The sequence below is a fragment of the Oncorhynchus tshawytscha genome, linkage group LG14 (genome assembly GCF_018296145.1).
Source record: "Oncorhynchus tshawytscha isolate Ot180627B linkage group LG14, Otsh_v2.0, whole genome shotgun sequence".
In the NCBI taxonomy this organism is placed as follows: domain Eukaryota; kingdom Metazoa; phylum Chordata; class Actinopteri; order Salmoniformes; family Salmonidae; genus Oncorhynchus; species Oncorhynchus tshawytscha.
In genome coordinates, this window is record NC_056442.1 from 28,988,652 (window position 1) to 29,002,115 (window position 13,464).

General features: G+C 42.2%; 1 protein-coding gene across 13 annotated transcripts in view; it reads right to left on the bottom strand.

Moving 5' to 3' along the window:
• Positions 1-13,464, bottom strand: part of LOC112266940 (pleckstrin homology-like domain family B member 1) — a 102,668-nt gene that overhangs the window by 86,142 nt on the left and 3,062 nt on the right. Inside the window, exon 1 of one of the 13 annotated variants that reach the window (XM_042297279.1) lies at positions 7,136-7,374. The exons of 11 other annotated variants lie outside the window; for them this stretch is intronic. The gene's annotated coding sequence lies outside the window, so the exon portion shown is untranslated. Of the gene's footprint in view, positions 1-2,151; positions 2,576-7,135; positions 7,375-13,464 lie in introns of those variants that run through there. One more of the 13 variants, XM_042297280.1, reaches the window with a different exon arrangement.

Sequence of the window (13,464 nt, forward strand, 5' to 3'; positions counted from 1 at the left end):
TATAAGGAACAGAAGGATATAAGGGACAGCACAAGGATCTCCGTGTGTAGTTCGGGAAACCCGTCCAAGAGATCAGGATGCAACAGACTAAAATGCAAACGGGACTTTTAACATTTACTAACAACAGATGCAGATGTTTTAAACATTAAATTAGAGATTTGATATGTACAATGATCTCTCCACTAAATGGTCACTTACGCTCCTGATGCCGAGTTATATGTTACAAGTGCAACTATTTCTGATTTACAATGAATCATTCAGTAGGAATAATAGGAGTGTCAAACCAATCGACAACACGTTCCGCAAGCAGCAAAAATATAAACACGGGTCAAAACGAAGATAAAGCAATGATATCAATATTGACATGCTCTGCATTGCCTGGAAGAGTTTTTGTCATTCCTTCCTCAGCTGATGGTGTGCTCTAAACACACAGTCTCAGGGCCCTGGCCCAGAGCTATCTGTTTTGGACCCCAGCCACTCTCTGCTGCAGGCTAAACACACCACCTGCTCCACCGTGGGGAACAGCAGAGCTACAGAACACAGGCTCACAGATCATCCTACCCTTTGTGAAAGCCGTTGAAGGTATGACACTTTAATTAATGACAGCATACATGTGTCGTAATGCTTTAGAACTTGTTTATACATTTTCAGTTGATTTAAAATGGCCATTAGTCACTTAATTGTGATCATTATGAGATGATAAGACTGTATAATGGGTCTTACATTCTTATGACAAGCCTCTTCATAATACTTGTTGGTCATTACGATATGGGTGACTACATGTTATGCTGTGTGACTGATTCCTCACCACTGCACTGACATCACTGAACAACTCCAGCAAATACTGGAACTACAGTGATGTAGCTCAGTGGATAGAAGAGGAACGCTATAATTATTGGATTAACGTTTCCATACAAAAAATGTGTCCTTCACATGCAGAACACAAAGCGCTATCTAATACATGCACGACCAGCAAGGCAAGCTTGACTAAAACTAAACCCCTGGCTTAGATGCCAGGTCAACCGTTAGGGAGTGAGTCATTCTTTCTCCAGCTCTGATATTTCCTTACTGCCATTAGGGGATAGGGCAGAGGGAGTTTGAGAGTTAGTGGTACCATGGTATTCCAAATGCGGGTCATTGCTCAAAAGTTCCGTTGACTTTGGCTGTTTGTTTCCCAAAGACACAGAGCTCTACAGGAATTCCTGTGCTGGTCGGCACAAAAAGCTATTTTCAATGTCCATAATCCCCCAGAGGAGAGAGGGAATGGACTAGGCTACTGGACCGTCCACCACTCCACTAGGTTACAGGGCCCAGCCGTTCCACACTGTTGCCCCACCACACATGCTGATACAGACAGCACATGGCCAGGGAAACCCCCAGGGAATTATTGGACAATGTGTGTGAGAACACAGCTGACCGACAGCCTTTGGGAAACAGATATCCTAGCCACATGATGTAAAGAGAGAATAACCAAGAAAGATAGATTGAGGGGAAACCATGTTGATTAGTATACATATCTGGTCTCCAAATGTAAAATTTCTACTTTCCATTTCCACAGTCCAACTGTTATTGTAAAAAAAATGTTTTAATGAATTATTTTTTAAACCTTTTTTATTTTTCTCCCCAATTTTGGTCTTGTCTCATCGCTGCAACTCCCCAATTGGCTCGGGAGGCAAAGGTAGAGTCGTGCATTCTCCGAACCATGACCCGCAAAACTGCGCTTCTTAACACCAGCCAGCTTAACCCAGAAGCCAGCCGCACCAATGGGTCGGAGGAAACATTGTTCAAGTAACAGAGATCCACCTGCAAGCACCCGGCCCGCCATACACAAACTCTCCCCTAACCCGGACAACGCTGGGCCAATTGTGCACTGCCCTATGGGACTCCCAATCACAGCCGGTTGTGAAACAGCCTGGGATCGAACTCAGATCTGTAATGACGCCTCTAGCACTGTGATGCAGTGCCTTAGACCACTGCACCACTCGGGAGGCCCCCAACTGTTTTTGTTATACAATGAGAAATAATATGACAATCAGTTACACTATGTCTTACAACATGCCAACTATGAATCTCACTAAAGAATCCAATTCTTTCTTAACTAATTTATCCAACTGTACATTTCCATGTTTACAGCTCTATGCTCCCTCTTACCTTTGGTACAACCTCGATTTTAGTATGGAGCTTTCACGCCAGGAGTACTCTGACCCCAATGTTAGCTGGACAGAGATAATGCTCCATCTCTCAGGTCAGTGTCCTCAGCTGGTCAGTGGGCAGAAACATCAGTGCCATGGCTTTCTGGATCCTCAGAACAGGCTGTCCCAGGACTTGCTCAGTGTACACAGAGTTCCTCCTTCTTCAACTGAAAATTATCCAAATGGAAACGACAGCAGGCAAATGCAGCACTTCTCTCTCGCTCTCTCTAAGTGAGTCAAAAGTCTGTAACTCCATACCAGCCAGGTGACGTTTGGCTAGAGTCACAACTGCTGCCAAACTCTTTGGTACCAGGCTGTCCCTCTCCAACAGTATTTTGACTGATGTATTGGTCTATTCATTAATCTTGCAGTCCCTCTTAAGAAATAAAAACAGACAAAGAGGAGCGGCGAGCCAGGAATTTGAACGTGGTGTTGCCAGAATAAGCTGAGTAACAAGTACACAAGGCCCTGTGTGTCAGTGCAACAAAACAGCAGCCACCCTCCCTCCTTTTTGGAGTTGAAAGGCAGCCCTTTCACACAGTATGCTGCTTGTCAAGAGTGTCACAGACCCACCCTGCCCTCTCTCCCTTTGACTCTCACTTTGTCCTCCTCATCAAGTGGCAAATGTCAGTCAGTTACAAGAGAGAGGTCTTCACAAATTAGTTCAGAAACCCAGTCTGGTCTAAAAAGGGAAAAGTGTTGGCTGTTGTTGTTGCTAAGGACAGCACTATGAGAAGACGGAGTAACAAGGAAGAGGTGGAAGCAGGGTGGGGGGAGGAAACGACAGTGTGGGATATATCCCTTTGAGTAATGGAAACTGCTCCTCTGGATGGACGGACAGCCATCCTCTTCTCCCCCTCCACAACATTCAAGAATCTCCTTCCCAAAACAACTCTATTTCTGTAAGGTTGTGCTTTTCCCTTCTCAGTCAAGCATGTGTTCATGAACGTAGCCCTGTTTCTTTGTGTTCTGGAACGTAGCCCTGTTTCTTTGTGTTCTGGAACGTAGCCCTGTCTTTTACTTTTGTTCATTGATTTCACCTGTGTGTGTTTCTCACCTGGTCTCATCAGCTCCCTATTTAGTTCAGTTCTTTCTGTTTGTATGTTTGTGAGGTATTGCTTGTTTTTGACTGCCTATCTGTGTTTGACCATTGCCTGCCTGCGACCACGATTCCTGCCTTCTGCGAAGGCTTAATAGACATCTGCCGTGCTCTGCGGGTGAATCTACTCCTTTTTCTCCTACTCCTATTCATTGCAATTTTGAATTGTTCATGTTCAGACAACATGCAAAGTGAAATCACAGATTCCGACCTGGTGAATATGAATGGAAAGCCTGCAATATATCATAGTACTCTAGCTCTTGTTTTGGACAAGCATCTTGTGTTCATATGTAGTCAAATGATGTGGACTATAATGAGACATTTTCCAGACAAATAGCCAGAGAGAGAGTGGTTCAATGTTCAACTGTGTTAAATGTTACCAGTGTTACCACTTACATGATGACATCTCGTTTGGACCGCCAACCATGTGTTACCGTGACAACACATCTGGAAAACACCCCAACGATCAGTCTGGCGTGTTCTCAGATATTGCACCAGTAATAATGATGATCAGCTAATGTTGGGTTTCAACTACCACCAAAGAAATCTATGAATGCTAATATGGTTAGCAGACGCTTTTATCTAAAGCAACTTATATAACTGTCAATTTTGACAGTGTGTGTATATCTGGACCAAGAAGGAATGGAACCCACAACGCTGGTGTTACTAGCCCCATCCTCTACCCCTCTGAGCCATTGGAACCACCAATTTGAAGATATCATTATGAAGACTTATGATCAGCTCACTTCCCAAGTCCTTGCAAACAGGAAATAACTGACTCTGAAATAGAAAAAAGATTTTAAAGGATGATTCAGTCTGACACTGATTATGTCTTTGTTTTGGATGAAGGACTTGCCTCAAGGTGAGGAAAAAAAGATGAAGACTGAGGAAAGGAAATCACATAAGGAAAGACCTTCATCCAGTCTGCAGTATCTATAAAGATGGATATCGCCTGGTAGTGTGTGAAGCCCAGATGTTGCAGCTGTTGGAAAGGCCTGAAGTCCCCGGAACACACAGCTGTTTATAACAACAACACTCTCTCACAGACAGGTATCCTCACAGCTTGGGAAACTCCTCATTAGATAAAAGGAAGACAAATCTACTATACTGAACAAAAATATAAACGCAACGTGTAAAGTGTTGGTCCCATGTGCAGTTATTTCACACAACACAATGCCACAGATGTTTTGAGGGAGTATGGAATCAGTATGCTGACTTCAGGAATGTCCACCAGAACTGTTGCTAGACTTTAATGTTCATTTCTCTACCATAAGTCGTTTCAGAGAATTTGGCAGTACGTCCAACCGGCTTCACATCCACAGTCCACGCGGAACCACGCCAGCTCAAGACCTCCACATCTGTCTCCTTCATCTGCGTGGTGGTCTGAGACCAGCCACCGGACAGCTGATAAAACTGTGGGTTTGCACAACCAAATCATTTCTGCACAAACTGTCAGAAACCGTCTCAGCGAAGCTCACCTGCGTGCTCGGCATCCTCACCAGGGTCTTGACCTGACTGCAGTTCGGTGGCATAACTGACTTCAGTGAGCAAATCGATGGCCCCTCGCACGCTGGAGAAGTGTGCTCTTCATGGTTGATGAATCCCGGTTTCAACTGTACTGGGCAGATGGCAGACAGCGTGTACAGCGTAGTGTGGGCGAGCGGTTCGCTGATGTCAATGTTGTGAACAGAGTGCCCCATGGTGGAGTTATGGTATGAGCAGGCATAATCTACAGACAATGGACACAATTGCATTTTATCAATGACAGTTTGAATGCAGAGAGATATCGTGACGAGATCCTGAGGCCCATTGTTGTGTCATTCATCCGCTGCCATCACCTCATGTTTCAACATGATAATTCACAGCCCCATGTCGCAAGGATCTGGACACAATTCCTGGAAGCTGAAAATGTTCTTCCATAGCCTGCATACTCACCAAACATGTCACTCACTGCATGTTTGGGATGCTCTGGATCGACGTGTACGACAGTGTGTTCCAGTTCCCGCCAAAATACAGCAACTTCGTACAGCCATTTAAGAAGAGTGGGACAACATTCCACAGCCCACAATCAACAGCCTGATCAACTCTATGCGAAGGAGATGTGTTGCGCTGCATGAGGCAAATGGGGTCACACCAGATACTGACAGTTTTTTAAAATCCATGCCTCTACCTTTTTTTTAATGGTATTTATGACCAATAGATATCTGTATTCCCAGTCATGTGAAATCCATAGATTAGGGGCTAATGAATTTATTTCAATTGACTGCAACTCAGTAAAATCTTTGTAAAATGATGCATGTTGTTTATATTTTTGTTCAGTGTATATGACAGCTAGTGCTCTATTGTATACAATATATAAGATATATCTGTCAAAAATAACCTATTTCATCTTGTTTATATACTTCCCATTTCATGTTTATTTAAGAGACAGTGAGGAAAGACATGGAAGTAAGGAGGAGAAAGTGTGTTACTGTGTTAGAAGGGCATTGGCCAGATTTGACCTCACACCAGCATACATATGCCCTGAAGCAAGCGTCATTAACCGCTTGAGCACACCAGAGTAGACCACTTATTTCTGTTCTGTCAATACTGTGCATTTCTCTAATGGTGTAAATGGGACCATGCATCTTATTAGATCATTATGTAGTATCAAAAAGGTTATTCCCAGGAAACTCTGAGTGTATAATCCCATTCAAGGTAGCCAGCTGCAGTAATTAACAGGCCGGTGCACAGTACCCACAGCAGAAGTGGGACTGGTGGAACAACACAGTAACATTTGACACAGTACAGAGGACACACTGAAAGACTGGCTGGGTGATTACAACATGGCCCTGATTTCTGTGAGAACAGAACAGAACAAGCTTTCATAACAAAGGAGTTATTATTGCAGTTTAAGTCCGTTTCTAGGGAACATTTCTCTCTGCTAGGCCCCCAAAACGTTTCTGACCCACTGCAAAACCACTCTCTCACTCCCTCCCTCTCTCTATTTCTCTCAATAGCATCCACTGTTTAAGGAGTGGGAAGAAGCAGGGACTAAACGTGGCAATGACTGTTGCCTCTGTAACGGGTCTGTGCCTGCCCTCTCTCTCTCTCTCTCCCTGTCTCTATCCCCTGTCTCCCTTTCTCTCTCCATCTCCCTCTATCCTCCTCTCCTTCTCCCCACTCTGAAAAGAGAAGCTGCAAAGAGACTATGAGAGAACAGTTAGAAGAGGCAGAGGTACACAGACATGATCATTGTCTGTTGGTCTCCATCGTAGCCAGCTAGCAAAGCATTACCTAGTTAATCTGCCCTGTAGATCTCAGCTTCCAGTGTGCAGACTCAGGGGAGGACAACCCAGGCTTGTATTGTGTCTGTCTGGGGCTCTGATAAACCAAGGCCAGTCAGAGGACCCACTCCTGGAGGTTGGCATTGACACAAACAACCAGATGGGGTCCAAATAAGGAATAATGATATCCAACCAAGAGTGACTATACAAATTCCCCACGATCTCTATGAATTATAACATTTCGTTATAGATTTAGTTAAGTTTGTTTAAACCCTTTCCAATTCAACAATAAAGTATCCCAAGATAAACAAGCATATGATCCACTAATTTGTTCATTCATGATTCTCCTTCTTTTAAACCAGCAACAGCAAATAACAAATAAACTATATTGAATAACATGCCAATAGATCAACTCTTGTCAAGGGACCTTTAGAACAATGACAGATCTACACATGCAGCCAACACAAAGTGAGTAATGTGTCTCACCTGGAGTCTTTCAGACAACGCTACTCTCCCAGCTGATTGTCAGTCTGAAAAAGTCAACCCTTCTAACAAAGCATAATGGAAGTTTACTTCACCTGAGGGTAAGTTTCCAGCAACAACAAGAGAAAAACGTCAGGACTGAGCGCAAACACAGCTTGTCACAAAGAGGGCACCACTGTCAGTCTTCTTCACGTACAGCAAAATCCAAATAAAAAAGCCTGGATGGAATCCAAAAGGGGGAGAGCGAGAGGTGCAGCAGGAGGTTTTTTTTGCGGTCAGTCGCTCCGATGTTTGAGAGGCTCTCCCTGTCCTAAACACACTCTCTCACATCACACTGTCATGACAAAAAGAGTGACAAAGCAATGTGTCCTGTGCTATGCTCTGCTGACATGGTCTGTCCCCCCCCCTCTATCTCTCTCATTCTCCCTCCCTCAGTTTTCCTGTGCTGTCAACCACTCCTAGCAGGACACAAGGCAATCATTCTTCTGGCTAAAGAAACCCTTACTTGTTCTCACAAAGCAGAAACAGAAACAAGTTCACCTTGAGTCACTGGCATATTTTGGAGGAGGTTGAAATTATTATAACCATTAGATAGATGCATGCACTCTTCACTGAAACAGCCCCAAAGACGCATCCAATTAGTTATTTTGACCTACTGTGTTCCTGCATTTTAATACCAGATACCTCACTTCTTCAACATAAAATAAATAACTATATTTATTCCTTAAACTTTTATATTGGAAACTCTATATTTTTTTGCAGCTAATATAGATTGACTGAGTCAAATATGAGCAAGCGACCAGGTGTCACTGAGAGAAACAGTAAGTGGTGAAAACAACATAAAATATAACAACTAGTTGGGGCAGTTATTAATCACATGTCTATTATTGTCAAAGTGAACATAAACTGCCTTTTGTAGATGCTCAGAGCCTTGGACTCAGCTGTCCAGTGATGCTGCTGATGGTCAGCCTGGCTCTAACACAGACAGAATACAAACACCCAAACAACATAGCCACAAATATAGCTCCCATAGCCTCATAAAAAGCCTGGCCCTAACACAGACAGAATACAAACACCCAAACAACATAGCCACAAATATAGCTCCTATAGCCTCATAAAAAGCCTGGCTCTAACACAGACAGAATACAAACACCCAAACAACATAGCCACAAATATAGCTCCTATAGCCTCATAAAAAGCCTGGCTCTAACACAGACAGAATACAAACACCCAAACAACATAGCCACAAATATAGCTCCTATAGCCTCATAAAAAGCCTGGCTCTAACACAGACAGAATACAAACACCCAAACAACATAGCCACAAATATAGCTCCTATAGCCTCATAAAAAGCCTGGCTCTAACACAGACAGAATATAAACACCCAAACAACATAGCCACAAATATAGCTCCTATAGCCTCATAAAAAGCACACCATTTTCCTGATAAAAAAATATACATTACTGTTTTACATTACTGCGCTGTTCTGTGAAGAGAGCAGTACGCAGCGTTGTACGAGATCTTCAGTTTATTGGCAATTTCTCACATGGAATAGCCTTAATTTCTCAGAACAAGAATAGACTAACGAGTTTCAAAAGAAAGTGCTTTGTTTCTGGCCATTTTGAGTCTGAAATCAAACCCACAAATGCTGATGCTCCAGATGCTCAATTGGTCTAAAGAAGGCCAGTTTTATTGCTTCTTTAATCAGAATAACAGTTTTCAGCTGTGCTAACATAATTGCAAAAGGGTTTTCTAATGATCAATTAGCCTTTTAAAATGATAAACTTGGATTAGCTAACATGACGTGCCATTGGAACACAGGAGTGATGGTGGCTGATAATGTGTCTCTGTACACCTATGTAGATATTCCATTAAAAATCTGCCGTTTCCAGCTACAATAGTCATTTACAACATGAACAATGTCTACACTGTATTTCTGATCAATTTCATGTAATTTTAATGGACAAAAAATGTGATTTTCTTTAAAAAACAAGGACATTTCTAAGTGACCCCAAACTTTTGAACGGTAGTGTATATATACAGTACCAGTCAAAAGTTTGGAGACACGTTCTCATTCAAGGGGTTTTCTTTATTTTACTATTTTCTACAATGTCTAATAATAGTGAAGACATCAAAACTAGGAAATAACACATATGGCATCATGTAGTAACCAAAAAAGTGATAAACAAATCAAAATATATTTTATATTTGAGATTCTTCAAAGTTGCCACCCTTTGCATTGATGACAGCTTTGCACACTCTTGGCATTCTCTCAACCAGCTTCATGAGGTAGTCACCTGGAATGCATTTCAGTTAACAGATGTGCCTTGTTAAAAGTTCATTTGTGGAATTTCTTTCATTGTTAATGTGTTTGAGCCAATCAGTTTTGTTGTGACAGGGTAGGGGTGGGTATACAGAAGATAGCTCAATTTGGTAAAAGACCAAGTCCATATTATGGCAAGAACAGCTCACATAAGCAAAGAGAAACTATATTAAGTTATTAAGTTAAGTCAATCAGGAACATTTCAATAACTTTGCAAGTTTCTTCAAGTGCAGTCGCAAAAAAACATCAAGCGCTATGATGAAACTGGTTCTCATGAGGACCGCCACAGGAACAGAAGACCCAGAGTTAACTCTGCTGCAGAGGATAAGTTCATTAGAGTTACCAGCCTCAGAAATTGCAGCCCAAATAAATGCTTCATGGAGTTCAAGTAAAAGACACATCTCAACATCAACTGTTCAGAGGAGACTGTGTGAATCAGGCCTTCATGGTCGAATTGCTGCAAAGAAACCACTACTAAAGGACACCAATAAAAAGAGACTTGCTTGGGCCAAGAAACATGACCAATGGACATTAGACCAGTGAAAGTCTTTGTGAGACGCAGAGTAGGTGAACGGATGATCTCTGCATGTGTGGTTCCCACCATGAAACACGGAGGAGGAGGTGTGATGGAGTGGGGATGCTTTGCAGGTCATTTTGCCGCGATACGCCATCCCATCTGGTTTGAGGTTAGTGGGAATATCATTTGTTTTTCAACAGGACAATGACCCAACACACTTCCAGACTGTGTAAGGGCTATTTGACCAAGGAGAGTGATGGAGTACTGCATCAAATGACCTGGCCTCCACAATCACCCGACCTCAACCCAATTGAGATGGTTTGGGATGAGTTGGACGACAGAGTGAAGGAAAAGCAGCCAACAAGTTCTCAGCATATGTGGGAACTCCTTCAAGACTGTTGGAAAAGCATTCCAGGTGAAGCTGGTTGAGAAAATGCAAAGAGTGTGCAAAGCTGTCATCAAGGGTGACTACTTTGAAGAATCTAAAATCTATTTTGATTTGTTTAACACTTTTTGGTTTCTACATTATTTTGTATGTTTTATTTCACAGTGTTGATGTCTTCATTATTATTTGACAATGTAGAAAATAGTACAAATAAAGAAAACCCCTTGAATGAGTAGCTGTGTCCAAAATGTTTACTGGTACGGTATATATTGAGATGGACATGAAAGAGAAATTCAATGAAAGATGGAAAAGCATCAGCAGGCAGGCAGAAGTGGGTCAGATGTTTGGAAAGTCCTTTCAAACTTGGAGAAGTAATTTAAGATGGAGAGAACTATTTGCCTACAAAGTTAGCTGTGGATTGGAAAGCAGCGGCACTCTTTCATCGACCTTGCGTGGTCTGTACTTCGCTAAGTCTAAACCGTCTATTTACATGTAATTACTCTCCCCACAGAGATAGGCTTGCACAAAGCCAAATTCCCCCCCAAACCACTGTGTGTGTGTGTGTGTGTGTGTGTGTGTGTGTGTGTGTGTGTGTGTGTGTGTGTGTGTGTGTGTGTGTGTGTGTGTGTGTGTGTGTGTGTGTGTGTGTGTGTGTTTGCAAATGATGAGGAATTATTTTGAGCTTGAACTAGGGAATGAACACCTGCACATGTATTGTAGGTATGGCATACAGTACCTATATCAAAAAGATTCATAATAAATGCTACTCTGCCCATGTACATTACACAGATATTAGACTTGAGATGAGAAAATAAGGTGCACCTCATTATCTCTTTAACCCCAATTAATGATTGTTGTATTGACCAATACTGTCTGAGTTCCTCTCCTCGTCCAGGTGGTTGTATTGACCAATACTGTCTGAGTTCCTCTCCTCGTCCAGGTGGTTGTATTGACCAATACTGTCTGAGTTCCTCTCCTCATCCAGGTGGTTGTATTGACCAATACTGTCTGAGTTCCTCTCCTCATCCAGGTGGTTGTATTGACCAATACTGTCTGAGTTCCTCTCCTCATCCAGGTGGTTGTATTGACCAATACTGTCTAAGTTCTTCTCCTCGTCCAGGTGGTTGTATTGACCAATACTGTCTGAGTTCCTCTCCTCATCCAGGTGGTTGTCTTGACCAATACTGTCTGAGTTCCTCTCCTCGTCCAGGTGGTTGCAACAGAGTGCTTTCTCTACATCCACATCCATGACTATTCTATTGATCGCATAAAGGATCTTTAGATACATGGAGCAGGCGTTTGCCTAGAAGCTTTGCCCCTCGTGGCTCGCTTGGACAGCCTTGGTGTAGGTGCAAGCTGGTGACGCTGATAATCGTCAGTCTTTTCCACATCCACATGCTTGCAGTGGATGGCCTCCAGATTGAGGGCCTGACGAAAACTAGGACAAAGCAATTGGCTAGATTCTGCTCTGTTCCAGCTGTCGTGGGCACCCCAGCTGTTTGGAGAAGGAGGTGCTTTCTGTACCATGCATACAGGCACCTATGACATTTTTGGATCCTTTTTTTTGTACATTTGATTGGTTGATTCAAATGAAGTATTTAACGTGTGTGTGTGGGTGTATTTTGAGCATGAACTAGGGAGAATGAGCATCTCCGAATGTATTGTAGGTATGTCACACATGATCTTCACTTACTCCAGACCATGTCCCTGTAAATACCCTATAAACACACATAAAGATCTCAGGAGCCCCTATTAAATATGCTCTTTAATAACAGCCCACTATTGATCTGCATACTGCAAACACATAGGCTGCAGGATAAATTGCACCCTAATCAAGTGCACTATGTAGGGAATAGGGTTTAATTTGGGATGCAACATACAGTACACTGTTAAACTAAATGAAGACACAACAGGCTGTGTCAGTAAAAAGCTTGCCCCTGTTTTCCTTTCATTTGAAATGAATAGCATATTTCGCCTACCCCCCTCCTACTCAATTCCCATTGGCTGTTAGGAGCATGTATGAATGGCCCAGGGCCTAATTTGAAGTAAACCTTCATTACAGACGTCAAAGGGATTGATAGGCACTGACTTGATCCTTTGAGCTGGTTTCAGCGTCTCAATCGGTGAACAAAACAACCTATTCCAGGTCTGGAACAGTACTGTAGTCAGGGCTGGAAATTCATGGAGTGATTTCAGACTACAATAGAGTAGGAATTCAGAGATTCCAAGGATATGGGTCACCGTTTCTCCAGAAGTACAAGTAGATTATTCAATATTTCTACTAGCTGCAGGCTAAATGTGTAAAATGTTACTATTCTGTAGCCACATATCGTTTCACGTTTGTTACTTAGTATTTTCTACATTAACATCAGCATAAAGTAAGAACTCAAGATGACCATGTGAATAGGTAAATCACTGTTAGTAGTAGATGACTCTCCATTTTAATGGTGTTATGCTGGAATATGACAACAGACCACATTGAGTAGTGTTGCCGTGAGGGATTTAAACAACCAGCAAAACTCACTATCCCTTCATGTTTTCTCCCATTCTAGTTCACACTCTGCAACAGACTGCTGAACAGCTGGAAATGACCAAGAATCAGTTGGATATTCTATCTAATCAACATGAGGGCTGTATGTACTGTATGAAGCATATCAGAGTAGGAGTTGTGATCTAGGATCAGGTCCCTCCTGTCTATGAAATCTTATTCATTATGATCTAAAAGTCAAAACTGATCCTACATTCGCACTCATACTCTGAGATTCCTGATTCATATGGCCGCAGAACCATACAGAGATATACAGAAGAGCTCTGAATATGATGCAACAAGAGTGCCACCCAGTGGGAGTTTAGTGTAAAACAGTGACAGTTTAAAATTAGAGGTGGAAATCCTAAAATGGTATAAAACATGGGCTATAATATGATTAACTAAGTCAAGAAACCTAAATATGTTCAGATAATGGAGGTACAATACATAATTCATTCCACTTGTCTCTGTGAAATGATTGAATCTCAAAAAAAATGTTGACAGAAATAACAAATACTATAAAGAAAACAGTGGTTTTGTTTTAAGATTCAAATAGCAGTTTCACTATATACCTTTGTATACCATGCGCTGCTTTAGGAAATGAAAAACAAATAGGATTGCTAGGCCTCCGTAAAATAACATGTGAGTGTTACGATAAGGAAGACCCTAACA